The sequence below is a fragment of the Nycticebus coucang genome, chromosome 11 (genome assembly GCF_027406575.1).
Source record: "Nycticebus coucang isolate mNycCou1 chromosome 11, mNycCou1.pri, whole genome shotgun sequence".
NCBI lineage: Eukaryota > Metazoa > Chordata > Mammalia > Primates > Lorisidae > Nycticebus > Nycticebus coucang.
The window spans coordinates 100745495-100772702 of NC_069790.1; the positions used below are offsets into that span (position 1 = coordinate 100745495).

General features: G+C 40.5%; 1 protein-coding gene and 1 non-coding gene across 9 annotated transcripts in view; one reads left to right on the forward strand and one right to left on the reverse strand.

The window, feature by feature from the left end:
- Positions 1–27208, forward strand: part of NRF1 (nuclear respiratory factor 1) — a 170723-nt gene that overhangs the window by 13831 nt on the left and 129684 nt on the right. For 2 of the 8 annotated variants that reach the window (XM_053609143.1, XM_053609145.1), the window contains one exon: positions 4584–4765. The exons of the other annotated variants lie outside the window; for them this stretch is intronic. The gene's annotated coding sequence lies outside the window, so the exon portion shown is untranslated. The remainder of the gene's footprint in view (positions 1–4583; positions 4766–27208) is intronic. 8 annotated transcript variants of the gene reach the window in all.
- On the reverse strand, positions 20893–21038 carry LOC128560453 (U4 spliceosomal RNA). Its single transcript, XR_008372955.1, has one exon. It is a non-coding gene; the product is annotated as a U4 spliceosomal RNA (small nuclear RNA).

Genomic DNA, 27208 nt, shown 5'->3' on the forward strand with positions numbered 1-27208 from the left:
TTTAATATGTATAGTTTTAGGCATTTTTCTAAGCAAACATGTATGTACGTATATACACAGTACTTATATATGTACTGTATATGGTAATACTGTACCAAAAGTATCTAAGGATATTTGATCTTTTTTTTTTTTTGTAGAGATAGAGTCTTACCTTATCGCCCTTGGTAGAGTGCCACGGCATCACACAGCTCACAGCAACCTCCAAATCCTTGGGCTTAGGCAGTTCTCCAGACTCAGCCTCCCAAGTAGCTGGGGCTACAGGCGCCCGCCACAACGCCTGGCTATTTTTTTTGTTGTTGTTGCAGTTTGCCTGGGGCTGGGTTTGAACCCGCCACCCTCGGCATATGGGGCCGGTGCCCTACCCGCTGAGCCACAGGCGCCGCCCAGGATATTTGATCTTAACAGTTTATTTTTGCCTTGAAACACTGTGCCCCAGGTGAGAGTGCCATTGTGTCATAGCTCGCAGCAACCTCAAGAAGTTTAACCTTTTTAAACTCCTGGAGTCAAGTGATCTTCTTGCCTCAATCTCTCATGTAGCTGGGACTACAGGCGCCAGCCACAGTGCCTGGCCAATTTTCTTTCTTTTCTTTTTTTTTTTTTTTTTTTTACTGGATGGTGAGATTATTGTTGCTGCTTAGTTTATTTTTCCTTTCTTTTCCTCCTTTCTTAAGCCTGGCCAATTTTCTATTTTTTTTTTTTTTTTTAGTAGAGATGGGGTTGGTCAGGCTGGTCTTGAACTCCTGAGCTCCAGTGTTCTGCTTGCCTCAGCCTCTCAAAGTATTAGGGTTACAGGCATGAGGCACCGCTCCTGGCTTCTTGAAACACTCTTAATAAAGCAGTTACAATCTGTTTTTATTTTTATTATTTTATTTTATTTTAGACAGAATCTCACTGTGTCGCCCGTAGTAGAGTGCTGTGGTGTCACAGCTCACAGCAACCTCAAACTCCTGGCTTAAGCCATTCTCTTGCCTCAGCCCCCCCGAGCAGCTGGTGTTACGGGGCGCAGTGGGACTACAATGCCCTCCACAACGCCCAGCTTTTTTTGTTGTCATTGTCACTCAGCCTAATCTTTTTTTTTTTTTTTTTTTTTTGAGACAGAGCCTCAAGCTATGGCCCTGGGTGTAGAGTGCAGAGGCATCACAGCTCACAGCAACCTCCAATTCCTGGGCTTAAGTGATTCTCTTGCCTCAATCTCCCAAGTAGCTGGGACTACAGGTGTCCACCACAGTGCCCAGCTATTTTTTTGTTTCAGTTCATTTGGCCCTGGTTTGAAGCCGCCACCCTCAGTATATGGGGCGTCCTACTCAGCCACAGGCACCACCCCTAATCTATTTCTTTTAATGAATGAAAAAATTTTCAGTCTGAATTTACATTTGTCCAGGAAAGACTTAGTGTCTGTTTCATGCTTCATATGGTTGTGCTGAGGTGAAGGTGACTTGGTGTAAGAGTGTAAGGGCTTGCCCATGAAAACTTACTTAGAGAAGAAAGAAACTAAAATAGGCTCGGTGCCTGTAGCTCAGTGGCCAGGGTGCCTGCCACACATACACCAGGGTTGGTGGGTTTGAACCCAGCCCGGGCTGCCAAACAACAATGACAACTACAACAACAACAACAACAAAAATAACCAGGCATTGTGGTGGGCGCCTTTAGTCCCAGCTACTTGGGAGGCTGAGGCAAGAGAATCGCTTAAGCTCAAGAGTTTGAGGTTGCTGTGAGCTATAATGCCACGGCACTCAACTGAAGGCAACATAGTGAGACTCTGTCTCAAAAAAAGAAAGAAAGAAAACGAAATAATTGGTTAACTTCAATTTCATTTACATATTAACTTGCTTTTTCTCCACTTTGCTGTCATACTTCCTGAGCTAAGATCTCTATTTGCAAGATAGTTTCTGAAGTGAATAATCTTGTCTTAATGTGGTTTTGGTCTTTTATTTTACCCTGGAACCTTCTGAGTTGTTACTCCTATAGACAGCAAATTTATCTAGTTTTCTTTTTTCTTTTCTTTTTTTTTTTTTGTGGTTTTTGGCTAGGGCTGGGTTTGAACCCGCCACCTCTGGCATATGGGACCGGCACCCTACTCCTTGAGCCACAGGCGCCACCCTAGTTTTCTTTTTTTTTTTTTGAGACAGAGTCTATGTCGTCCTCTGTAGAGTGCTGTAATGTCACAACTCACAGCAACCTCAAACTCTTTGGGCTTAAGTAATTTTTTTTGCCTCAGCCTCCCAAATAGCTGGGACTACAGGCGCCTGCCACAACGCCCAGCTATTTTTTTTTTTTTTTTTTGGCTGTGGTTGTCATTGCTGTTTGGCAGGTCCTGGGTGGGCTCGAACCTGCCACCTCTGGTGTACATGGCTGGCGCCCTAGGTGCTTGAGCTACAGGTGCTGAGCCTCTAGTTTTCTTTTAACATTATCTCTAGGGAGTTAAAAATATTTTATATACATAAGCACAAAAATTTATTTTTATATAAAATGCTATGTAATTTATACTCGCCCTTAAGGACATGTGATATACCTAATTCTAGTTTTACGTAAAGAATAACTGAGTCTCAAGGTTAACTTTTTCAATGATTTTATACATTGGAATCCTATGTAGAGGTAGTAGTGTAACCTCATTTTCCTACCTGCTCCTGTAGTTCTGTCTTTAATCCTTCTAGCAGTTCTTTGGTTTTGTTTTTTATATATACAAAACGGAAGGCAACTCTAGGGTAAATAGTTCCTTAGTTACTGCAGTTAGTATCTGATCGTACTAATCTAAGTATGGTGTAAAGCCTGTGGGAATGTGTGTGACAGAAGAAGAAATATCTGACTTGTTTATTCTTTTCCCTTCTTCTTTGAAGATTAGGATCTTTTCCAGGAGAAAAATTTTATCGTGTGTGTTTGAGAATTATGTTTCTTTTTTTTTAAGGTTTGTATTTTTTTGTATACATATTAAATTTTAGTGCAATAAAAAAATTAAAAAAATGAGGAGGCACCATAGAGAAGGGAAAGCAGGAGGGAGCAGCAAATTAGGGTTAGGGGAAGGTGCCCAGCTCATGCGGCACTAGAGTCCGTCCAGGAAGCACAGCAAAGCAGGGTGACATGACCCTAAGAGGATTTAATTTCACCGGGGAACACGAGGAGTTCTGACCACTAAATATGAGCATAAGTGAAAGCACACGTAATGACAGTAAGAATCATTCAGGCTAGGGCTGCGATGACACAGCTGATCTGGTCAGTTTAGGTCCTCATGTCTCCCATTCTTTTTTTTTTTTTTTTTAACTTTATTCAAATCAATATGAAGGTACAGCATTTAGGTTACAGTGTTCTCACTTCCAGGGTAAATAAAGTTCCATTTGTATAAGAGCCCCTCCCTCGGGGCATGTTAGACACTCTTGCAATGTACACATTAGGTGAGATCCTATCTCATGCCCTCCCTCCTTATGCCACATGTCCTCCCCTCTCCCCCATTACCCTTCCCTCTACCTCTGAGCTGGACTATAATAGCATTTTATTCTTATGAGTATATAATTATATATTGATTTCACATTAGTATGGAGTACATTGGATACTTATTTTTCCATTCTTGCAATACTTTACTAAGAAGAATGTATTTCAACTCCATCCAGGTAAATGTAAAAGATGTAAAGTCTCCATCTTTTTCATTTTTTTTATTTTTATTTGTTTATTTTTTTTTGTAGAGACAGAGTCTCACTTTATCACCCTTGGTAGAGTGCTGTGGTATCACACAGCTCACAGCAACCTCCAGTTCCTGGGCTTAGGCGATTCTCTTGCCTTGCCTCCCAAGTAGCTGGGAGCTGGGACTACAGGTGCCCACCACAACGCCTGGCTAGTCTCCATCTTTTTAATGGCTGAATAGTATTACGTGTATTCCATACATATACCACAGTTTGTTGATCCATTCATCGGTTGATGGGCACTTTGGTTGCTTCCACAACTTGGCAATTATGAATTGAGTGACAATTATGATTCTTAAGTCAGTATCTTCCAGACATAGCAGGAGGAAGAGAATCTGGGAATAAAAAATACAAACATTTTGTCTCTCAGCAAGTACTTTTTTTGTTGTTGCGATTTGACCAGGGCCGGGTTCAAACCTGCCACCCTCGGTATGTGGGGCCAGCACCCTACTCACTGAGCCATGGGTACTGCTTAACATTTTGTCTCTTAAACTTGTGTATCTATTGTTCATATCTGCTTAGCTTAAAAAAGAAAAAACAAACAAACCTTGTGTATCTGAAAGGTATGAGAGCAATAGCCAATTCTCATTTGAGAATCAACCTTGATGGATTGTTTCCAAAGAAATCCATTTTGTAACCAAATGAATGATGAAGTATTTTAGTCCATGGGTGTGGAACCTGAGGATATGGAGGGCTAACTGTAAGGGACTTGAGCATCTGTGGATTTTTTTTTTTTTTCTTGAGACCAGGTCTGGCTGTGTTGCCTGGGCAAGAATATAGTGGTGTCATCATAATTCATTGCAACCTCAAACTCCTGGGTTGAAGTGATTCTTCTGCCTCAGCCTCCCTAGTAGCTGGGACTATAGGTACATACCATCATGCCTGACTAATGTTTTAAGTTTTTTGCAGAAGTGAGGTCTCACTGCGTTGCTCAGGCAGATCTCAAAGTTCTGGCCTCAAGTGATCCTCCTGCTTCAGCCTCCCAAAGTGCTAGGATTATAGGAATGAGCACCGGACCTCGCCTGCATTCTGCGGATATGAGTGGGGTCCTGGAAGTAATGGATACTGAGGGACAACTATGAATCCATCAGGTCTCTGCTCAATCATCATTTTCTTAGGGAAATTTTGCCTGATCACCTTCATTTTTGTGATTTTCCTTCATATGTATCCATATATGTAATTTTACCTTTGTTTGCATATTACTTGATGTTTGCCTCTTTCCCACTAGGTTATAACCTTTATGAGAGTAGATACTATGCTGGTATTGATTACCAAGCAAAGTGCCTGACATAACAAGCTGTCAGTATTTATTTGAATGACTGTAGAAATCTTGCAAAACTCATTTGTTAATACTTAACCTCAAGTAGTGTCATGTAACATTTTATAATTTTGGTAACTTTGGTAAACATTTTATAATTTCATAGTGTCATGTAACATTTTATAATTTTGGTAACTCAGGATGAGAAGAGATTCTAAATCATCTAAGCCAGCTCTGCTCCCCCAAAGTTAAAGTCATCAGTCTCTCCTTGAACATATCCAATGATAGGGAACTTAACTACCTACCATAACTCTGGTTAGTGTTTAAGACATTTATTTATTTTTTTTTTTGTAGAGACAGAGTCTATGTTGCCCTCGGTAGAGTGCCGTGGTGTCACACAGCTCACAGCAACCTCCAAATCCTGGGCTTAGGTGATTCTCTTGCCTCAGCCTCCCGAGTAGCTGGGACTACAGGTGCCCGCCACAACGCCCGGCTATTTTTTTGTTGCAGTTTGGCCGGGGGCAGGTTCGAACCCAGCACCCTCAGTAAATGGGGCTGGCACCCTAGTCACTGAGCCACAGGCGCCGCCCAAATCCAGTGATGTTGTTGCAGTTTTTGGCTGGGGCTGGGCTTGAACCCACCACCCTCGGCATATGGGGCCAGGACCCCACTCCTTGAGCCACAGGCGTTGCCCCAAGTTTAAGACATTTGATGGTTACAAAGTTTGATTTCAACTGAAATTTCTCCTTGGAACTTTTTTTTTCTTTTTCTGAGAATAATTTCTTTCTTTTTTTTTTTTTTTTTGTAGAGACAGAGTCTCACTGTACCGCCCTCGGGTAGAGCGCCGTGGCGTCACACGGCTCACAGCAACCTCCAGCTCTTGGGCTTATGTGATTCTCTTGCCTCAGCCTCCCGAGTAGCTGGGACTACAGGCGCCCGCCACAACGCCCGGCTATTTTTTTGTTGCAGTTCGGCAGGGGCTGGGTTTGAACCCACCACCCTCGGTATATGGGGCTGGCGCCCTCCTCACTGAGCCACAGGTGCCGTCCTGAGAATAATTTCTTTAGAAATAATTTCAAATTCCAATTATTGTACCCTCAATGAATCCCCAACAATAAAAAAATAAATAATTTCAAATTCCAAGAAACATGCCAGAACAGTACAAAGAACTGCTATATTCCCATCATCCAAAATCCCTAAGTGATAATATTTTATTTCGTTTTCTTTACCTCCCTGTGTTCTTCTCCCACCCATCTTTCTATCTTTACCCCTGTCTCTGTCTTCTCTTTCTTTCTGGTCCAGGGTCCCATACAGTCACATGCAATGTGTTTAGTTTCTCCCTGGAACTTTTATCTACCAGTCTTCTGTTATCAGGGCTTCCAAAAACAAATGTAATTTGTTTTCTTTATAGACCTTGAGTTGTCTCTGTGTCACTGTAGTTATCCCTAGATCCTTTGGCCCTCTTGGGAATGCTGGAAAAGATAGAGTTTGAGGACTGTATTAGTTTCTTAGGACTGCCATAACAAATAAGCACAAACTTAGTGCTATTTAAAACAATAGCAATTTATTTTCTTGGTTATGGAAGCCAGAAGTCCAGAATCAATGTGTCTGCAGGGCTGTGCTTTCTTGAGAGGATTCTATTCTTTGCCCCTTTTAGCTTTGGGTGGCATTCCTTGACTTGGTGCTGCATCACTCTAGTTTCTGCCTCCATGCTCACATTGTCTCCTTTGCTATCCGTATATATTTCACTATTAGAAGGACACTTACCACTGGATTTAGGACCTACCTAGAAAATTCAGGATGGTCTCATCTCAGGATTCTTCACTGAATTATATCTGCAAAGGCCCTTTTTTTCAAATAAGGTAACATTGACAGATTAGGGGGTGGACAAACCTTTTTGGGAGCCATCATTCAACCCCTTCAGGGGCTTTGGGCTTAAATTCTGATAATGCCACTTATTAGCTTTGCAATCTTGAGCATGTAACTTAAACTGAGTCTGAATCTCGGGTGGCGCCTGTGGCTCAAGGAATAGGGCGCCAGTCCCATATGCCGGAGGTGGCGGGTTCAAACCTAGCCCCCGTCAAAAAAAAAAAAGTCTGAATCTCATTAATTTTAAGACATGGATAATAATGTCTTTATCACTGATTTGTGAAGATACAGAGAAAGTTCATGCGAAGTACTTGGCAGGTGGTAGCTAACTCAGTACACCTTACATACCTTCCACATACCGAACTGCCTTGAACCTACATACTTTTGTCATGTGTGGCCTAGAAACTGGCAGGAGTTGTAAGACTCATCTGATAAATACAGACTATAGTGGCTCTGATTTTTCTGTGTTCTGGACATCATTTAGCCCATTATGATATAGCCCAAATTTGAATTAGGTTTATCTGTAGCCTATAAGGTTGGCTCATTAAACTTAGAATTGGTTAAAATCCCCCAAAACATTTTCATTTGTGGTTAAACATGTATTTCATAATTAGGCATTTAGATCTAAATGCACACTATCCTGTTACATTGTGTGTTATACAAGTGTTACATTGTCAAGTTGTAGGGCCTGGTGGATGGTAGGAGGTCAGTTAATGCTGAATTTAATGTTGCTGTATGGTTTAAAGGAGTATTTAAATGTATTTGGTGCTATTCAGAGAATATTTTTTAAAGAAATGCTGTGATGTTGGCCAGGTGCGGTGGCTCACACCTATAATCCTAGTACTCTGGGGAGCCAAGATGGGTGGATTGCTTGAGCTCACAAGTTCCAGAGCAGCTTGAGCAAAAGTGAGACCCTGTCTCTACTAAAAATAGAAAAATTGAGGCAAGAGGATCCCTTGAGCCCAAGAGTTTGAGGTTGCCGTGAGGTATGATGGTATAGCACTCTACCTAGGGCGACAGCTTGAGACTCTGTCTCAAAAAGAAAAAGAAAAGAAATGCTGTGATAAATACAAAAAGGGAGAGTTACCACTGGAATAGCAACTACTATTTATGCTTGGCAGATGGATGACATCTAGAGTCTCTTGTAATCAGGTATTCCTTCAGGTAGTCAGTGGCTGATCACTTGCAAGTTGATGGACAGCTTACTTTTTTTTTTGAGACGAGTCTCACTCCATCACCCTTGTTAGAGTGTCGTAGTGTCACAGCTCACAGTAATCTCAGACTCTTGGACTTAAGTGATTCTCTGCCTTAGGCACCCCGGGACTACAGGTTCCCGCCACAACACCTGGCTATTTTTTGGTTGTAGTTGTCATTGTTGTTTGATGGGCCCAGGCTGGGTTTGAACCCACCAGCTCTGGTGTATGTGGCTGGCGCCCTAGCCACTGAGCTACAGGCACCGAGCCATGACAGCTTACTTTCGATGCTCCTGTCAGATGTGAGGTGTGTATCCACTGCTAGTATAACAGATAATGAGTCTAATGATTTTTCACATCTGCTAGTATTTTTTTTGAATTTGCATTTAAAAGACTGGAGAAATAGGTAAAATGGTATTTTAAAAACATCTAGTTTTGAGTATTATATGTACATGGTTAAAAGGTCAAATAATATAAAAAGGAACACAGTGAAAAGTGAGTTTCTCTTCCATGGTTTCCCTTTCTTGAAACCAGTTTCTTTCATATAGGTAGGCTAAATCAAAAATGTATATATGTGTCCCTGCTTTTTAAAAGACAAATGGTAGCATGTGGTCCTCTAGAAAGTGCTTTTTTATTTTACTTTATTATTATTATTATTGAAAACAATCTCATTTTGTTGCCCTCGCTAGAGTGCCATGGTGTCATAGCTTACAGTAATCTCAAACTCCTGGGCTCAAACAATTCTCTTGCCTCCCAAGTAGCTGGGACTACAGGTGCCCACCATAATGCCCAGTTACTTTTAGAGACTGGGTTTTGCTCATGCTCTGGCTGGTCTTGAACTGGTGAGCTCAGGCAATCTCCCCAACTTGGCCTCCCAGAGTGCTAGGATTACAGATGTGAGCCACCATGCCTGGCCTTTAGAAAGTGCTTTTTAAAAATAAATAAATAAATAACATGTTGTATCCTAATTCTCAAGACCAGTGTAGGATTTCAAGTTTTTTGTTCTAGTGTTGAGAGGGCACCAAATTTCACAGCTTTCCATTACTAATCTGATTATGAGGGATGTATTTCCAAGAGAGTTGAATATTATGTAGTACTGGCTGGGCATGGCTCCGTGCCTGTAATCCTAGCACTATGGGAGGCTGAAGGGGGAGGATTGAGGTGTGATGTTCGAGACCAGCTGAACAAGAGCAAGACCCCCTTCTCTACTAAAAAAATAAATAAATAAAGTGGCTCACACTTGATATCCCAGCACTTGGGAGGCTGAGGCAGGTGGATTGTCTGAGCTCATGGGTTCGAGACCAGCCCTATCTCTGAAAAACAGCCAGGCGCTATGGTGGGCACCTGTAGTCCCAGCTATGTGGGAGGCTGAGGCAGGAGGATCACTTGAACCCAAGAGTTTAATGTTATTGTGAGCTAAGATCCCATGGCACTCCATACCAAGGTTGACCAAGTGAGACTCTTGTCTCCAAAAAAAAAAAAAAATTCACCAAGGCTTGGGGTACATGCCAGTAGTTCTAGCTACTAGGAAGGCTGAGGCAGGAGGATCACTTGAGCCCATGAGTTTGAGGTTGCAGTGAGCTATGATGGCACCATAGCACCCCAGACAACAGAGAAAGACCCTGTTTCGTTAAAAAAAAAAAAAAAAAAATTATATATATATATATAGAGAGAGAGAGAGAGAAAGAGAGAGAGACCTTTATGAAAGACTTGTCTTTATAGCTGATTCACTTTATACTGAGGAAAGAAAAACTGATTTTAGTTCAGGTCATTTGTTTAGACAATGAGTAAAGGAAAACCCATCAATTGAAATTGGTTGAACACATTATCTTGTTATTGCTTGGACCCTTTTCATGCTTGTTAAATGAATCATTTATTTTGATTATATTGACAGCAGTGCTAAATAAATTATTTTAAGAACCTGGTAAGTAACATAGGTCTAGTTTAGGAGTCAAGAATGGAAGGGCTATGATAGCTATCACATTATACCTGGGGATATTATTTGTGTATTTTTTTTTTTTCTTAATTTTTTGTCTCAGGACTTTTTTTCATCTTAAAATTACTGAGAACTCCAAAAAGCTTTTGTTTATGTGTTATAACTTTTGATATTCACTGTAATAGAAATTAGGACTGTGAAAATTTTATTAATTTAAAATAACAATAGTAGACCCACTACCTGTTAAAAAGATTTTTTTTTTTTTTTTTGAGACAGTTTCATGTTGTCACCCTCAGTAGAGTACAATGGCATCATAGCCCACAGCAACCTTAATCTCTTGGGTTCAAGTGATTCTCTTGCCTCAGTCTCCCAGGTAGCTGGGACTACAGGTGTCTGCCACAATGCGTGGTGATTTTTTATTTTATTTTTGTATTTTGAGACAGAGTCTCACTGTGTTGCTCTTGGTAGAGTGCCATGGCGTCACAGCTCACAGCAACCTCAAAGTCTTTGGCTTAAGCGATTCTCTTGCCTAAGCCTGCCAAGTAGCTGGCTTGAGGGTGACAGAACCTCCTAAGTACCTGGCTTTGGTGGTGAGGTCCCAGGTAGCTGGGACTACAGGCGCCTGCCAAAATGCCTGGCTATTTTTTGTTGCAGTTGTCATTGTTTAGCTGGCTCAAGTCAGGTTTGAACCCACCACCTTCAGTACATGTGGCTGGCGCCGTAACAACTGTGCCACGGGTGCCGTGCCACTTGGCAATTTTCAGAGATGGGGTCTTGCTCTGGCTCAGGCTGGTCTTGAACTTGTAAGCTCAAGCAAATTCACCCACCTTGGCCTCCTAGAGTGCTAAGATTACAGGCATGAGCCACAGAGCCCAGCCTTTTATTTTATTTTTTGAGACCAAGTTTCATTTTGTCACCCTCGGTAGAGTACCACAGTGCGGTAGCTCACAGCAACCTTACTACTCTTGGGCTCAAGCTATTCTCTTGCTTCAGCCTCCCAAGTAGCTGGGGCTTCAGGCCCAGCTGTATTTTTTTGGAGACGAAGTCTTACACTTGCTCAGGCTGGTCTCAAACCTGTGAGCTCATACAATCCGCCTGCCTTGGCCTCCCAGAGTGCTAAGATTACAGGTGTGAGCCACCGTACTCTGCCCCATGAACTTTCTTATATTAATTTGCTTAATTGTTTTTCATAAAATTGAGTGAGACTATAGCAGAAGACTCAGGGACATCCTTGAATATTTTTGAATCTTCCTCAGAAACTTGATTTTTTGGGAGAATCTTGTTCACTGTCTCCTTGGATTTCTCTACCTGGTTATACCATAGCATACCATAAGACAATGAACTGAAACCATCTGATAACCAGGAGTGTCTAGGAGCTATTTTAAATCACCAAGCTGGAAAATACCGGTCAGAAATTAATCTTATTTTTATGACATCCTTAAGACTAAATACCTTTTAAACTGACCAAAGTAAAAAATCTGCTTTCAAACAGAGTTGTAAGTGGAAATGTAGAAAAGAGGTATGTTCAAAATGTTAAATTTACTGGATAGATTTCATTTTGAGCTCTGTGTGTGAGGCACAAACTAGGGACGTTTGCTACAGATATTTTGTGAAATAATAGATTTCAGATTGCTATTTGATTACAAAATTTGTACACAACTTCCCGCCTTCAGAACTCCTGCTTTAAATTTTCCGTATGATTTTTGCAGTTATCTTCGACTCAGTACTGTATCTCGTTTAAGAATGTTAAGGATTAAGTTTTACTGTTTTTTGGTATGACTCCAATGGATGCTACTTTTTAAAATTTTTGAAATACTTCAGGCATAAAAAAGGATACAGAACAATATAACAGATACCACATACCTACTACCCAGTTTAAGTAATAAAATATTATAGCCATTGTTGAAGCTTTCTAGGTATTCCTTCCTTCCCCCCTGTAGCCATTGCTCTGAATTGGTAATTATCATTCATGTTTACAACCCTTCCCTATGTGTATATATCCGCAGGACAAAAAAATACAAACTTTGTATAAGAGGTTAAACTTTATTGATGCATGTAGCTTACTCATTTTAAATGTTGTAGAATATCTGATATAATGGAATGTGAAAGTAATACATGTTTTTTGTAGGGTATTTAAAAAATAAAGTATTAAAAAATGTAAACATTTCTAACCCAGCCCTCCAGAGATGCCACAGTTTTGTTTTTTTCCTTTGCTCCCTCCCTTCCCACTTTTGTGTACCTATTTTTTGGTTTACTCTAATATAAAAGAGATCCAGAGTTCTATAGATTACATAAAATTGCAAAACATCTACATAAAGGCAAAGATCTCATTTTAGTTGATTCTTAGTTGAAAAAGGGAAAAAAAATGAATGAGCATTGCGTATCATTTATTATATGCCTGGTAAATTTACTGCATATGCCAAATATTAAATATTAAGGTGTGTATATGTATATTTTATTTATTTATTTTTTTTTTAGACAGAATCTTACTATGTCGCCCTCAGTAGAGCTGTGGCATCACAGCTTACAGCAACCTCAAACTCTTGGGCTCAAGTGATTCTCTTGCCTCAGCCTCCCAAATAGCTGGGACTACAGGCGCCCGCCACAACGCCCTGCTATTCTTTTTTGTTGCAGTTTGGCTGGGGCTGGGTTTGAACCCGCCACCCTCGGTATATGGGGCTGGTGCCTACTCACTGAGCCACAGGCAACCGCCCCCTACTATTTTTTCTTGCAGTCGTAATTGTCGGTTAGTTGTCTCAGGCTGGGTTTGAATCTGCCACCTTTGGTGTATGGCTGGTGCTATAGCCACTGTGCTACGGGTGCTGAGCCAAGGTATATTTTTTTAGTATGGAAACACTATATATGTGGCATTTTGGAAGAGTTAGGTTGTATTGTTCAGTGTGTTTTAAAATTTAAATTTACATGAGAGATTTTTCTGGTAAACAGATTTGACAAGGAGTGCTAGCTCTTTTTTTTCTGTTTTTTTTTTTCTTTTCTTTTCTTTCATTTTTGAGACAGCGTGTGGCCCTGGGTAGAGTGTCATGGCATCATAGCTCACAGCAACCTCAAAACTCTTGGGCTCAAGAGATCATCTTGCCTTAGCCTCCCGAGTAGCTGGTACTACAGACGTTCACCACAATGCCCAGCTAGTTTTTCTGTTTTTAGTAGAGATGGTTCTTGCTCTTGCTAAGGCTAGTCTTGAACTCCTGAGGTTAGGCAGTCCACCCACCGGAGTGGTAGGATTACAGGTATGAGCCACTAGGCAGATGGTACCTTTTTTTTTTTTTTTTTTTTTTGAGACAGTCTCACTATGTCACACTTGGTAGAGTGCTTTTGCGTCACAGCTCACAGCAACCTCCAACTCTTGGGCTTCAGTGATTCTCTTGCCTCAGCCTCCCAAGTAGCTGAGACTACAGGTGCCTGCCACAATGCACTGCTATTTTTTGTTACAGTTGTCATGGTTGTTTTAGCTGGCCCAGGCTGGGTTCAAACCTGCCAGCCTCAGTGTATGTGGCTGGCACCATAACCACTGTGCTACAGGCGCTAAAACAGTTGCTACCTATTTAAGCATTAAGTACTGTTTTGGTTTTTAACCATTCACTAGAAGTATCTCTGTGCTGATTAGCTAGAATACTATGTACTACTTATAATTTTATCTTTTCTTGGTAACTCAGTGTCACTGTGGAAAGCACTGATTACTGAACTGTATTTGATTTCTTTTGTACTAAGTGCCTTTGAACTCTTGTGTACTTTTTAGTTAGATCTTTATTAGCATACCGTGCCACTTCCGGGAGGGAGCAGCAGGAAGAGCATTATACACAATTTGAGACAAGTGCCATATTAGGCTACTGCTTGCAAACAAAAGCTCCACCAACTGTGGTTTAATGTGAAGACGATACAGTCCAAGGCATTTCTCTCACCTTGGTGGGAAAGCTCCCCAGCAACATAGTCTCTTCACCGGATGAAGCTGACCCACCCTTCTGATTTCTGTCTCTTTATGTTCATTTGTATTCAGTACTATATAATCACAGAATTATCAACTCTAAATGATGTATAATTTATATGTAAACTGTGATTTGGAATAAATATATGTAAACTAAAATATAGCTACATATTACATACCTATGTAAACTATATCACTATACAAATGTTCAGCATTATGTAACTACAGGTTTGTATGTTGACTTAGATTGGGAGAGTTCCTAACTGTACCTGAAAATCTGTGTATGTCACTTTTACCATGATTTCTTATGGGAATGTTAATTTTTTACATATGTATTTTTTAATTGTTATTTTAATATACTTTATTTTTAGAGCAGTTTTAGGTTTATGGAAAAATTGAATGAAAAGCATAGAGAGTTACTATATACTTCCCTATGCCCAGTTTCCCTCATTAACATGCTTCTTTAGTGTGGTGGCTTTGTAAGAATTGGTTAGCTGAGGGCTATAGTTTACATTAGCATTCACTCTTTGTGTTGTGCAGTCTATGGGTTTTGACAAATGTGTAACAATGTATCCTCTTATTACAGTACCATAAAGAATGGTTTCACTGCCCCAAAAGTCTCCTGAGTTCCCTCCTTTCTTCCCTTCTCCCTACCCCCAAGCAACCATTGATCTTTTCTGTCTCTGTAGTTGTTTTTTCCAGAATGTCACATGGTTGGAGTCTTTTCAGATTGACTTCTTCCACTTGGTAATATGCATTTAAGTTTTCTATGTTTTTTCATGGCTTGATAGCATGTTTTAGTGCTAAATAACATTCCACTGTACAGATGTACCATAGTTTATCCATTCCCCTGCTAGGGGACATCTTGGTTGCTTCCAAGATTTAATAGTTATGAATAAAGCTGCTGTGACTTTTATTTGTGTGCTGGTTTTTGTATGGACATAAATTTTCAATATATTTGGGGTGCCATTGTTGGATTATATGGTAAAAATATATTTTGTTTTATAAGACACTGCCAAACACTCTTCCAAAATGGCTAATGTATGCATTTTTAGGTTGCTCATACTTTGTTTCTGAAAACACATTATTCAGGTATGTAAAGAGATAATACCCTTAACAAGCAACTGAGGTCTGCAGGCTGGTTGTCTCTACATACGTAATACCAACTGGCTGTACTTGTGTGCTTTCTCTTTTAGCTATTTTTTCTTCTTTATCGTTCTTACTCTTTATCTAGCTTTATCACTTTTCCTGAAAAATTAGAGGACTGTTCTTGTTAGAATAGTGTTCAGGTTTAAAAGGCAAAGTAGACAAAAACTGAAGTCCTTTCCTAGGGTCTCTTGGCTGTGTTGTGGATGGTGGAAACTGCCCCATTAAGTAATGTGTTCTTGGATCATTAGTTTCAACATAGAGTATAACCTCAGAGGTGGAATAGAGGAGCAGTACTTTAATAAAACCTGCTTTCCTTAGTAATTTGGTAACAATAGGGAAACCGTATAAAATGCTTTAAGACTTTGATAATAGAAGAGTTTTGCCTTTTTTCTTGTATTTGTCCAGGAAAGCCCTTTAGTATCTGCTGTTACAGTTTTTAAAGAGGACTAAGGCTTTGCTTAGCCCTAAGCTGAGAATCAGACGTAATATGTGACCCTAATAATTCTCCTTTTTAAAAATCATAACTATTTGTGTAATTCTGTTTGTATGTACATTTGTACATACCCTCAACTGTAGCAGAATTATATATCAAAAGATTATATTCTTCCAGTAGGTAGGTGGCAGGGGTTATGGCAAGCTTTATCTGGGGTATGTAGCCAGATACCTTGGACAGTCTTCCATTAATACACACCAGGTGGACCCCCATGGTCCAGGATCTCTTGGGGTGAAATCTTTTTTTGATACCTTAACTTTTTTTTTGTTTTTGTGGTTTTTGGCCGGGGCTGGGTTTGAACCCGCCACCTCTGGGACCGGCACCCTACTCCTTGAGCCACAGGCGCTGCCCTACCTTAACTTTTTTTGAGATAATCTCAAGCTAGTGCCCTGGGTAGAGTGCTGTTGCATCACAGCTCACAGCAACCTCAAACTCTTGGGCTTAAGCAATTCCCTTGCCTCAGCCTACCAAGTAGCTGGGACTACAGGCGCCCGCCACAATGCCCAACTTTTTTTTTTTTTTGGTTCTAGTTGTCATTGTTTGGTGGGCCTCCAGGCTGGATTCGATCCAGTGTATGTGGCTGGTGCCCTAGCCGCTCAAGCTACAGGTGCCGAGCCTGCTACCTTGCTTTGTGTTTGAGCCAGGCCCACTTCGCCCCCATGTGGTGGTCTAGGATTTGCACAAAGACAGCTAGTGGCGGGAGAACTACTTCCTGACAGCCTATTATGCTTTCTTACCCTTTTTAGAAAAATGATCTGTTGACCAGAATTCTGCTCTACTCTAATTTTTCACTGAATTTTTATTATTAGGGTCACATACTATGTCTGATTTTTCTTCCTCATAGTAGTCCTTTAATGTTCATGAGAGAGATCCCTTTCCTAGAGTCCTCCTCTAGATTTAAACACTTCAGTTTTTCTAGCCATTCCTTATATATATAATATTAGCCCTTTTCCTACTCCAAAGAAATGTAATGGAATTTTTTTATTCTTTAGAAAGTAAAGTACCCAGCACTAAATGCAGGTGTGGCCATTATTCTCATAGCACATATGTTGTTTGTTATATGATGCTTTTTTCCCCATACTAAACTTACCATGAAACTTCTGAATCTTTTCTTTTTTTCTGTGATGATACAAGTCTCCATCATTCTTGTTTTTCTGCAAAGGATATTTGTAGAACAACATTTAGAATGATATGTTTATGAAACTTGTCCTGTTGGATTATATTCATTATTCTAAACTTGGCATTTTTTGGAAATTTGATTTTACCCATAAGGGCAGACCTTACTATCCCTGGCATCTCCAGTTATCTACCTATTTGATCAGTGTGTTTTTTTCTGGGAGCTCATATACAAGGTTACTTGGATCTGAGTCTGCCAAAAAAAAACAAACTTTCTTTCTCTGTTCAATTTCAGAACTGTCCCTTTACTACTGCTTTTTTCCCCACTTTTTTTCTCAGTGGCTGATTCTAGCTTGTGTTAATTGGTTGGGTATGTCTGGCTAAACATGAACCTCAGGCAGTAGAAAAACATACATAGTAGGACCTCCATAGTTGACCACCTCTTTAAGTTGACCTAATTGTCATAGACTGGACATGTACATATCAGTATAGTAAGCCTAGTTCCTTATGTTGACCACCTCCATATGCTGACCAATTTGTTACAGTCCCTTACGTGGTCAAGTTACAGAGGTTCTACTGTATATTTGCAAAGCCACCGGTGAGCATGGTGTGCTTGAGTCATGTTGAACGTGAAGAACTATTACGATTCTTTTTCCTTTTTGACATTTAATTACACATTTATTTTTTAATTATGCAGTAATTTCTTTGGGATTTTGGAGCCGATTCACACATGTTTTCAGTTTTCTCTTAAATTTTTTGAAGAGCTTACAGGCCCCAAGTACTGTGTATAATGCCTAATAAGTAAAACAATCCATATACCACTCAGTAAGGCAGGAGCCTTAATAGGAGTGTAATCCTTGGGCCTCAGTTTCCCAGCTGCACAGTGAAATTCTTTCATTATGGGGGGGTTTCCACTTGTGCTTTGGAGTTCTAAGGAGCCTCAGGATACTGCAGGTGATGAAGAAGATGAAGGGCCATAGCTTTTTACTTCCCATCTCCCTCAATAGAAGAAGTTGCGCTTTTATCATGTATTTTGAGGTTCCACATAGGATTCTGTTTAAAGAACGGGCTCTGCTTTAAAACAGAAAGAAATAAAGAAAATGGCTCCCAGAGGACATTGGAGAGCTTTGATGGTCTGTATATATGTCTCTGATTCTGTGAGTTTGGAGGCCTAAGACTTTTCATTTGGTGAAGGGGAGAAAGGCATGTCATGCATGCTATTAGTCTTTTTGTTCCCAAACCTGGAAATAACTACATAATTACATGCTATTTTTTTCTTCCTTCTTTTCCAGAGACAAGGTCTTGTTCTGATGCCCAAGCTAGAGTGCATTGGTGTAATCATAGCTCATGCAGTGGCAAACTACAGCAATATTCCTACCTTGGTCAAAAGTACTGGGATTACAGGAATAAGGCACTGTATGTGGCCCATAATGTATTAATTTAAAGGGAGAAAGAAATCTATAGTGTCCCAAAAGTTGCCTTGAAACTATTCACAAAATATTCTCTATTCTTTATGTATAGGTTATCTCTTTATAAAATTTTCTTAAGGTTATTTTGTAAATCAAGGTACATTTAGCTACAATTTCCCATTTTCCCTATGTATGACAACTTTCAGGGCAACTTTTGGGACATCCTGTATAAAGCACCTGGGTGTGGATGGCTCAGGCCTATAATCCTAGCACCCTGGGAGGCTGAGTCGGGAGGATTGCTTGAGCTTAGGAATTTTAGACCAGCCTGAGTAAGATCTAGACTCCTGTCTCTACTAAAAGTAGAAAAATTAGCTGTCGTGGTGGCATCCTTCTGTATGGTTCCACTTGGGAGGCCAAGGTAGGAGGATTGATTGAGTTTAAGGTTGCAGTGCAAAGCAAGACTTTACCTTAAAAAAGAAAAAAGAGAGAAAAAGAGAAAAACATCTATAAAAGTCTCCATAATTCCATTCTGCATAGATAAAAAGCATTAACAGTTTTAGTCTTTCTAGAATTTTGTTTGACCATAATCATAGCCAAACTTTTTTTTTTTTGAGGCTGAGTCTCACTTTGTCACCCTTGGTAGAGTGCTGCGGCGTCATAGCTCACAGCAACCTTAAACTCCTGGGCTTAAGCGATTCTCTTGCTTCAGTCTCCCAAGTAGCTGGGACAACAAGCACCCGCCACAACCCCAGGCTATTTTTAGAGATGGGGTCTTGCTCAGGCTCAGGCTAGTCTCAAACCTGTGAGTTCAGACGATCCACCCTCTTCAGACTCCCAAGCGCTGGGATTATAGGTGTGAGTTATTGCGCCTGACCACCATAGTTTTTTTTTTTTTTTTTTATGAGATCACACTCATTCTAGCAGATTTTATAACCTGTTTTTCCCCCAGTTTCCAGCAGTATGCTATAGATACTTTGTACACATAAGTTTACTTCATCCTTTAAGACATCTGTAGTATTCCTCTGTACTAATGATTTGTAACTGTATTAAGTCAGAGTTAATATTCCATGTTGTATAACACATAGAATCTGTTCTAAAGTATAATTCTAGTTTTATTTATACATTGCTACTGGCACACTCATTATTTTCCCAATAGTTCACACTTTTGGGGGTAGTGGATATATGTCGCTTTTTCTGGTTGCTTCCCTTTCCTTCTGTTTGACTACAGATCAAGACATCACTGATATCACAGTCAAGCTACAGACACTGATAGCCCTTTTAGAAGTTAGCACTAATTTAATGTTCCCTTTAATAGTTGCAAGTCTTAAGAACAAAATCTTGGCAGCCAGAATTACACTTGACACTTTTATTCTAGCATATTATTGCTACTAAGAAAGGCAGTTGACTTGTTTTGACCCAAGCAAGTTTCATTCTGTAAGAGACTAGGAAGGTGGGTGATGAGCAGCTTTTGATGGTTTGACAACCAGCTGCAGGATACTCTTTGTGGCCAAGGGGCTGCTGATAAAAGTATATTGTAAATTACATTTGATGGCCTCCATTCCCCTTCTGTTTTTGAGAATTTTGTCAAAGATCACACTGAGAAAGTACTAGTGAGGAGAATACTCTTCATTTTTATAGAATAGTAATGGCCATCCTTGTACAGTGCTCTACCCTTTTTGTTCTAAGGGTACCAGATGCAACATTTGGTAGTTGTGGAAAAAAAAATTTTTTTTTAAACAGGAAATAAAGTGTAAATGTTATTTAGACAATTTTTATTTCTTTAGAAACTTGGCAGCATTTCTCTCCTCCTACTTCTTTAAGTTTAAGGGTATCTTTTACAGGTCAAATTCTAAAATGAAGTTGTTATTCCTAGTTTAGATGAAGTTGTTTTAGTTTTATATTTAACCACTTTCTAAATATTATTTGTTGCAATCTTGAAATGCGTGCTTTTTTGCTTTTCTGTAACTTCTTTATCTTATCTAGGATTCCAATGTGATTTTTTCCTTCTTACTACTGTGCCTGTAACTTTGATTACTTGCTATACTAAATTTAATTTTGTAAATAATTCAAGGTACAGTTTATTTTAATGAATTAACTCACAAAGTAAATAGGGGGAATTTAACTTTTGAGTGGGTGCAGTTCAAATTTAGGTGCCTGACACTTTTTTACAGTGTTTTTGGATAGGAATCATTTTTATTTTATGTTATTTAGAAGATTTGTTTTGTTGTTTAAATTATAAAATATCTGGGTGCTATTTATCTTTGTCTTAAAATGTATTTCATCTATTTATGTTTTCTTGTCTCAGTAACTTAGGATGTTCTAATTTCTCATTCATCAATGAATATGAGTGATTATTGTGAGCTTTGAACGGTTCTAGGTGCTAGGGATAAAGCACTGGATAAAACAGAAAAATTTTTGACTTCATAAGCTTACTTTGAAGTGGGATTAGAAAGAAGATAAACAAATAATATACCAGGTGGTGATGAGTACCATGGGAAAATGATGTCAGCATGAGACTATCTCCATTCTCTTCAGAAGATTAAGCCTCAAAAATACAGAGATTGTAGATGGAAACCTGGGCTCTGTGTATAATGGACTTTTTGATTAACTATTGCTAATTGATTGATGGATAACTTGAATGGATTTCTCTATTTGTCTGCTCCCTTTCATAGTACTCCAGTTTTATAATTGTGTTAATAACTCTTAGTGTGGTTCTGTTTATTGTTGTGTAAAATAATACCTTTCATAGTGCTTTATAGCTTAAAAAATATTTGCATTTCATTTTTTAAAGTGGCTATAGTACATAATGGTTAAGATTGAATTGCACGAAAATTCCGTTTGACTTTTTTGGACTTAACAAAAAGCAATTTCATATTGTTCAGTTATAATACTATGCTGTACCAACTTTAAAAATGTGGAAATGTCTTTTTTTTATTGTTGGCAATAATTGCGCCTTGGATAAACCTCATTGGCTACGATACTGCCACTGCACAAGGCTAAAAAATGTGGAAATGTCTTACAAACTATAAAGTACTATGCACAGTGCAAGATTTAAATTCTGTTTTTGCCACTCACTTCCTATTTGCCCTAAAACAGTTACTTAACTTCATTGTACCTCATTTCATACAGTCTGCCCCACATATCTGTAGTTTTCTTTTTCTTATTAGTTTGGAAGTTATATGCTTTTATTATTAGTGGTAGCCCTAAAAATTAGGATATCTATCACTTGTCAAAGTCATATATACTTGATGCTTTCATTCTCTAAAGGAATAATGCAAATTTCTTAGAATATTGGAGTTTCATTCCCCAGCTTCTGATCTATATGCTATGGTCCTCTTTTTTTTGTTGTTGTTGTTGTTTGTTTGTTTTTTGAGACAAAGTCTCACTTTGTCACCCTTGGTAGAGTGCCATGGTATCATAGCTCACAGCAATCTCAAACTCTTTGGCTCAAGCAATTCTCTTCCCTCAGCCTCCCAAGTAGCTGGGACTACAGGCGCCCACCACAATGCCTGGCTATTTTTAAAGACGGGGTCTCACTCCGGCTCAGGCTGGTCTCGAACTTGTGAGTTTGGGCAATCCACTTGCCTTGGCCTCCCACAGTGCTAGGATTATAGGTGTGAGCCACCGTGCCCAAACCGTGTTCTTACCTATCATTTTCACAGTGGAGTAAAAAGGATAAAATGCAGGAAGTAAACCAAAATATAAGTGTTAGGCTTGCTGCTCCTCCTGCTTTTGTCACAGCTGATTGATTAATGTTGCTGTTGCCTCACAAACCTTTCACTCAGCTACTGTGTGACAAGGCTTATGTGAGAAAACATTCAGTATTACTTATTATAAATTAGTGAGACAATGAGTGCATTATCTATAAATTGTGCATCATTTATGGGAAATATGGTAGACATGGGGATTTTGGCTGCTTAATCTTTTTTAAAATCAAAGCTGTGTACATTAGTGCAATCGAGGGGTACAATGTGCTGGTTACATATACAATCTGAAATATTCTCATCAAACTGTTCAATGTAGCCTTCATGGCATTTTCTTAGTTATTGTATGTAGACATTTGTATTCTGCCTTTAGTAAGTTTCGCCTGTACCCATTCTAAGATGCACCGTAGGTGTGGCCCCACCCATTACTCTCCCTTCATCCTAACCTCCCCCCTCCCTTCCCCTTCCTTGGCCCTTTCCCCATAGTCTTGTGCTATAGTTGGGTTATAGCCTTCATGTGAAAGCTATAATTTAGCTTCATAGTAGGGCTGAGTACCTTGGATACTTTTTCTTTCATTCCTGAGATACTTTGCTAAGAAGCAGCTGTCACCTGGGTAGAGTGCCCTGGCATCATAGCTCACAGCAACCTCCAACTCCTGGGCTCAAGCGAGTCTCCTGCCTCTGCCTTCCAAGTAGCTGGGACTACAGGTGCCTGCCACAACACCTAGCTATTTTTTGGTTGCTGCTGTCATTGTTGTTTGGCGGCCCGGGCTGGATTCAAACCCGCCAGCTCAGGTGTATGTGGCTGGCGCCTTAGCCGCTTGAGCCACAGGTGTCAAGCCTACATGTTTTTTTGTTTCCTTTTTCCTGAATTCATATAAATAATAATCTATACAGACTTTCCATTTTTTTTTTTTTTTTTTTCAGACTTTCATACTTCTTCTTTTTTTTTTTTTTTTTTTGGTAGAGACAGAGTTTCACTTTATGGCCCTCTGTAGAGTGCAATGGCATTACACAGCTCACAGCAACCTCCAACTCCTGGGCTTAAGTGATTCTCTTGCCTCAGCCTCCCGAGTAGCTGGGACTTCAGGCACCCGCCACAATGCCCGGCTATTTTTTGGTTGCAGTTTGGCCGGGGCCGGGTTTGAACCCGCCACCCTTGGTATATGGGGCCGGCGCCTTACCGACTGAGCCACAGGCGCCACCCATACTTCTTTTCTTTTAAGTGATAGAGTCTCACTTTATCACCCTCGGTAGAGTGCCGTAGTGTCACATTGCTCACAGCAACCTCCAACTCCTGGGCTTAGGTGATTCTCTTGCCTCAGCCTCCCAAGCAGCTGGTTCTACAGGCTATTTTTTTGTTGCAGTTCAACCGGGGCCGGGTTTGAACCTATCATCCTCAGTATCTGGGGCTGGCACCCTACCTGCTAAGCCACAGGCGCTGCCCTGGACTTTCAAACTTACAAAATTCTATTCTTGTTCCTATAAATTGGTTTAATGTATGCAAACATAAAAATTTAACACCTAATTCTCTATTTTTCTTAAAAGTGTCAGCCCCTTGTCCCTTCTGCTCTACTTAAAGAAAAAAAATTCTATTCCCTTTCGTCTATTGAAAGTGGGAGTAGATAGCTAAACCATTAATATAAGTTGAATGCTTTGATGCTCACAGAAGGCTGCTCTCAAAGCGTTCTGCATTTGTGCTTGTGGTTCAGAATCATTTTATCAGGCCTCTCAGTTTGTGGGAACCAGTCCTCAAAGTAGCTACTGTATATCCTCTACTGTGTGGCTGGTGGTGGGGAAGGGGGGGGCGTCAACAGGTATGCTAGAAGGACCAGGATGGGTGACTATGTAAGTATGGTTTGAAAAATCACTTCAATATGCATATTATTTTATGATGTAAATTCACTGGACCCCCAATAAAATTCAAATTTTGACTTGAAGATATATATATATAGTAGTATAGGATAGCACTTAAGGAGCCCAAGCAAGGGCGGCGCCTGTGGCTCAAGGAGTAGGGCGCTGGGCCCATATGCCAGAGGTGGCAGGTTCAAACTAGCCCCGGCCAAAAACCAAAAAAAAAAAAAAAAAGAAAGGAGCCCAAGCAAATTATGGTTAGACTCTGCTCTAGTACAAAGGATGGGGCTCTGATGGTGCAGATAGAACACTTGATTGGGAAGCAGGAGATGTGAGTTCAAGTTTGAATTTTACCACCAACTAGAGATGCGACTTGGATAACTCACTAGACCTTTCTGGGTATCCATTTAATCTATAAAATGAGAAAATCAGACTAGATAATCTCCCAAGTTTCTTAGGCATTTTAGGTTTGCCTGTGGTTAAAGGAATGCTCTGTGCTCAGTTAAGTCTGATCAGATATCAAGGTAAGATTATGTAGTTTGGGAAGCCAAAGAATTCCAGTTTTTTTAACTAGTCCTTATCAGAGTATTATTTATATATCCTAACAAAAGAAATAGCTATGAAGAGCATATGATGAATAACCATGAGTCTCTTGCTTTCCTTTTTTTGCAATCCCCAGCCCTATTGTCCAGAGTCAATCTTTAACAATTATTTCACCATTTCTGTTTTTAGCTTCTCTTACAGTTCTTCTCATATAAATAATATGCTGAGCTCCATGGTTCACGCCTGTAATCTTAGCACCCTGGGAAGCTGAGGCAGGTAGATTGCTTGAGCTCAGCAAGGCTGAGCTAGAGCAAGACCCTGTCTTTACTAAAAATAGAGTAGTTCTAGTTATTTGGGAGGCAGACGCAAGAGGATTGCTCAAGCCCAAGAGTTTAAAGTTGTTGTGAGCTATGACAGCATGGCACTGTAGCCTGCCTGAGCAGAATGAGACTTTGTTTCAAAAAAAAAAGATGGGAAAAAAAGCCTAAATAGGCCAGGCATGGTGGTTCATACCTGTAATCCTAGTAGTCTGGGAGGCTGAGGCAGGTAGATTGCCTGAGCTCACAAGTTCAAGACTAGCCTAAGCCACAGCATGACCTCATCTCTAAAAATAGCCAGGCACTGTAGTGAGCTCCTGTAGTCCCAGCTACTTGGGAGGCTGAGGCAAGAGAATCACTTAAGCCCAAGGGTTTGAGATTGGGCTTAAGCCTGTGAGCTTTGATACCACGGCACTATACCAAGGTTGACAAAGTGAAACTCTGTCTCCAAAAAAAAAAAAGACTAAATAGTGTATTTCGACTTTGGTTCCTTGATTTATCAACTTTAGGTAATATTTGGATTTTTTTTTTAATTGCAGTTTTGGCCAGGGCCAGGTTTGAACCCGCCATCCTCAGCGTATGGGGCTGGCGCCCTACTCCTTGAGCCACAGAGTTTTTTGTTTGTTTGTTTGTTTTGAGACTCGGTAGAATGCGTGGCGGCACAGCTCACCAGCAACCTCCAACTCCTGGGCTTAGGTAATTCTCTTCCCTCCGCCTCCCAAGTAGCTGGGACTCTACAGGCGCCTGTTACAACACCCGGCTATTTTTTTGTTTTGCAGTTTGGCTGGGGCTGGGTTCGAACCCACCACACTCCGTATATGGGGCTGGCGCCCTACCCCTGAGCCAGAGGTGCAGCCGCCGATTTTTTTTTTTTTTTTTTTTTTTGAGACAGAGTCTCACGCTGTTGCCCTGGGTAGAGTGCCATGGTGTCACAGCTCACAGCAACCTCCAACTCTTGGGCTTAAGCAATTCTCTTGTTTCAGCCTCCCAAGTAGCTGGGACTACAGGCGCCCTCCACAACACTCGGCTATTTTTTTGTTGTAGTTGTCATTGTTTAGCTGGCTTGGGCTGGATTCAAACCTGCCAGCCTCAGTGTATGTCCCGGTGCCTTACTCACTTGATGTATGGGCACCACCCATTATCTGGATTTTTTTGATATGAAAAATAAGAATTTAACTCATTTTCTCTACCCCTTCTATTCTGTCATTATTTGATATTTATATTATTTTGAAAGTCTTATCATATTTATAATTTTAAATGATAAACTTTTTTTTTTTTTTTTGGGGGGTTTTTTTTTTTTGTAGAGACAGAGTCTCACGGTACTGCCCTCGGGTAGAGCGCCGTGGCGTCACACGGCTCACAGCAACCTCTAACTCTTGGGCTTACGTGATTCTCTTGCTTCAGCCTCCCGAGCAGCTGGGACTACAGGCGCCCGCCACAAGGCCCGGCTATTTTTTTGTTGCAGTTTGGCCGGGGCTGGGTTTGAACCCGCCACCCTCGGCATATGGGGCTGGTGCCCTACTCACTGAGCCACAGGCGCCACCCCTTTTTTTTTTTTTTTTTTTTTTGTAGAGACAGAGTCTCACTTTATGGCCCTCGGTAGAGTGCCGTGGCATCACACAGCTCACAGCAACCTCCAACTCCTGGGCTTAAGCAATTCTCCTGCCTCAGCCTCCCGAGTAGCTGGGACTACAGGCGCCGCCACAACGCCCGGCTATTTTTGGTTGCAGTTTGGCCGGGGCAGGGTTTGAACCCGCCACCCTCAGTATATGGGGCTGGCGCCTTACCGATTGAGCCACAGGCGCCGCCCCTTAAATGATAAACTTTTATTTTTTTGATCTATCAACTTTCCATAGGATGCCTAAACTTGCCATTTTGGAAAATGGGGTTATAAGTGTTCCTACACTTCCCTCTTTCTGTATTCTACCTTCTGACAACTATACTTCTATACTTGTATATTGTCAATGTTAATAGCTTAGTATTTTTATTCTGTCCTGTATTTACCACCAAGTGTTATATGCTTAGCTTTATGTTTAGATTTCTGTTTTTACTGCATTATCTTTCTATGTCTTCTATAATATGTTTAGAATTGTAAGTGTCATAACTGTGTGGTGGCTTAAGGGTTTTGTATCCTTTAAAAGCTAAAGAAATGCCAGGCGAGGTGGCTCATGCCTATAATCCTAGCACTCTGGGAGGCCAAGGCGGGTAGATGGCCTGAGCTTATATGTTCTAGACCAGCCTGAGCTAGAGTAAGACCTTGTCTTTAAAAATAGTTGGGCATTGTGGCGGGCGTCTGCAATCCCAGTTGCTTGGGAGGCTGAGGCAATCAGCCTCACTTGAGCCCAAGAGTTTTGAGATTGCTGTGAGCTATGATGTCACAGTACTCTACTGAGGGTGACAAAGTGAGACTGTCTCAAAAAAAAAAAAAAGCTAACGAAATAATTTGGAGGCTAGACACAGTGGCTCACACCTGTAATCCTAGCATTCTGTGAGGCTGAGGCAGGTGGATTGCTTGAGGTTAAGAGCTTGAGATCAGTGTGAGCAAGGGCAAGACCTTGTCTCTACCAACAGTAGAAAAAACTAGCCGGCGTAGTGGCACACACCTGTAGTCCCAGCTACTTGAAAGGCTGAGGCAAGAGGATTACTGAAGCCTAAGAGTTGAGGTTGCTGTAAGCCACGACCCCATGGCACTCTACCTAGGGCAGGAGAGTGAGACTCTAAAAAGAAAATAATTTGGTATATACTTATCC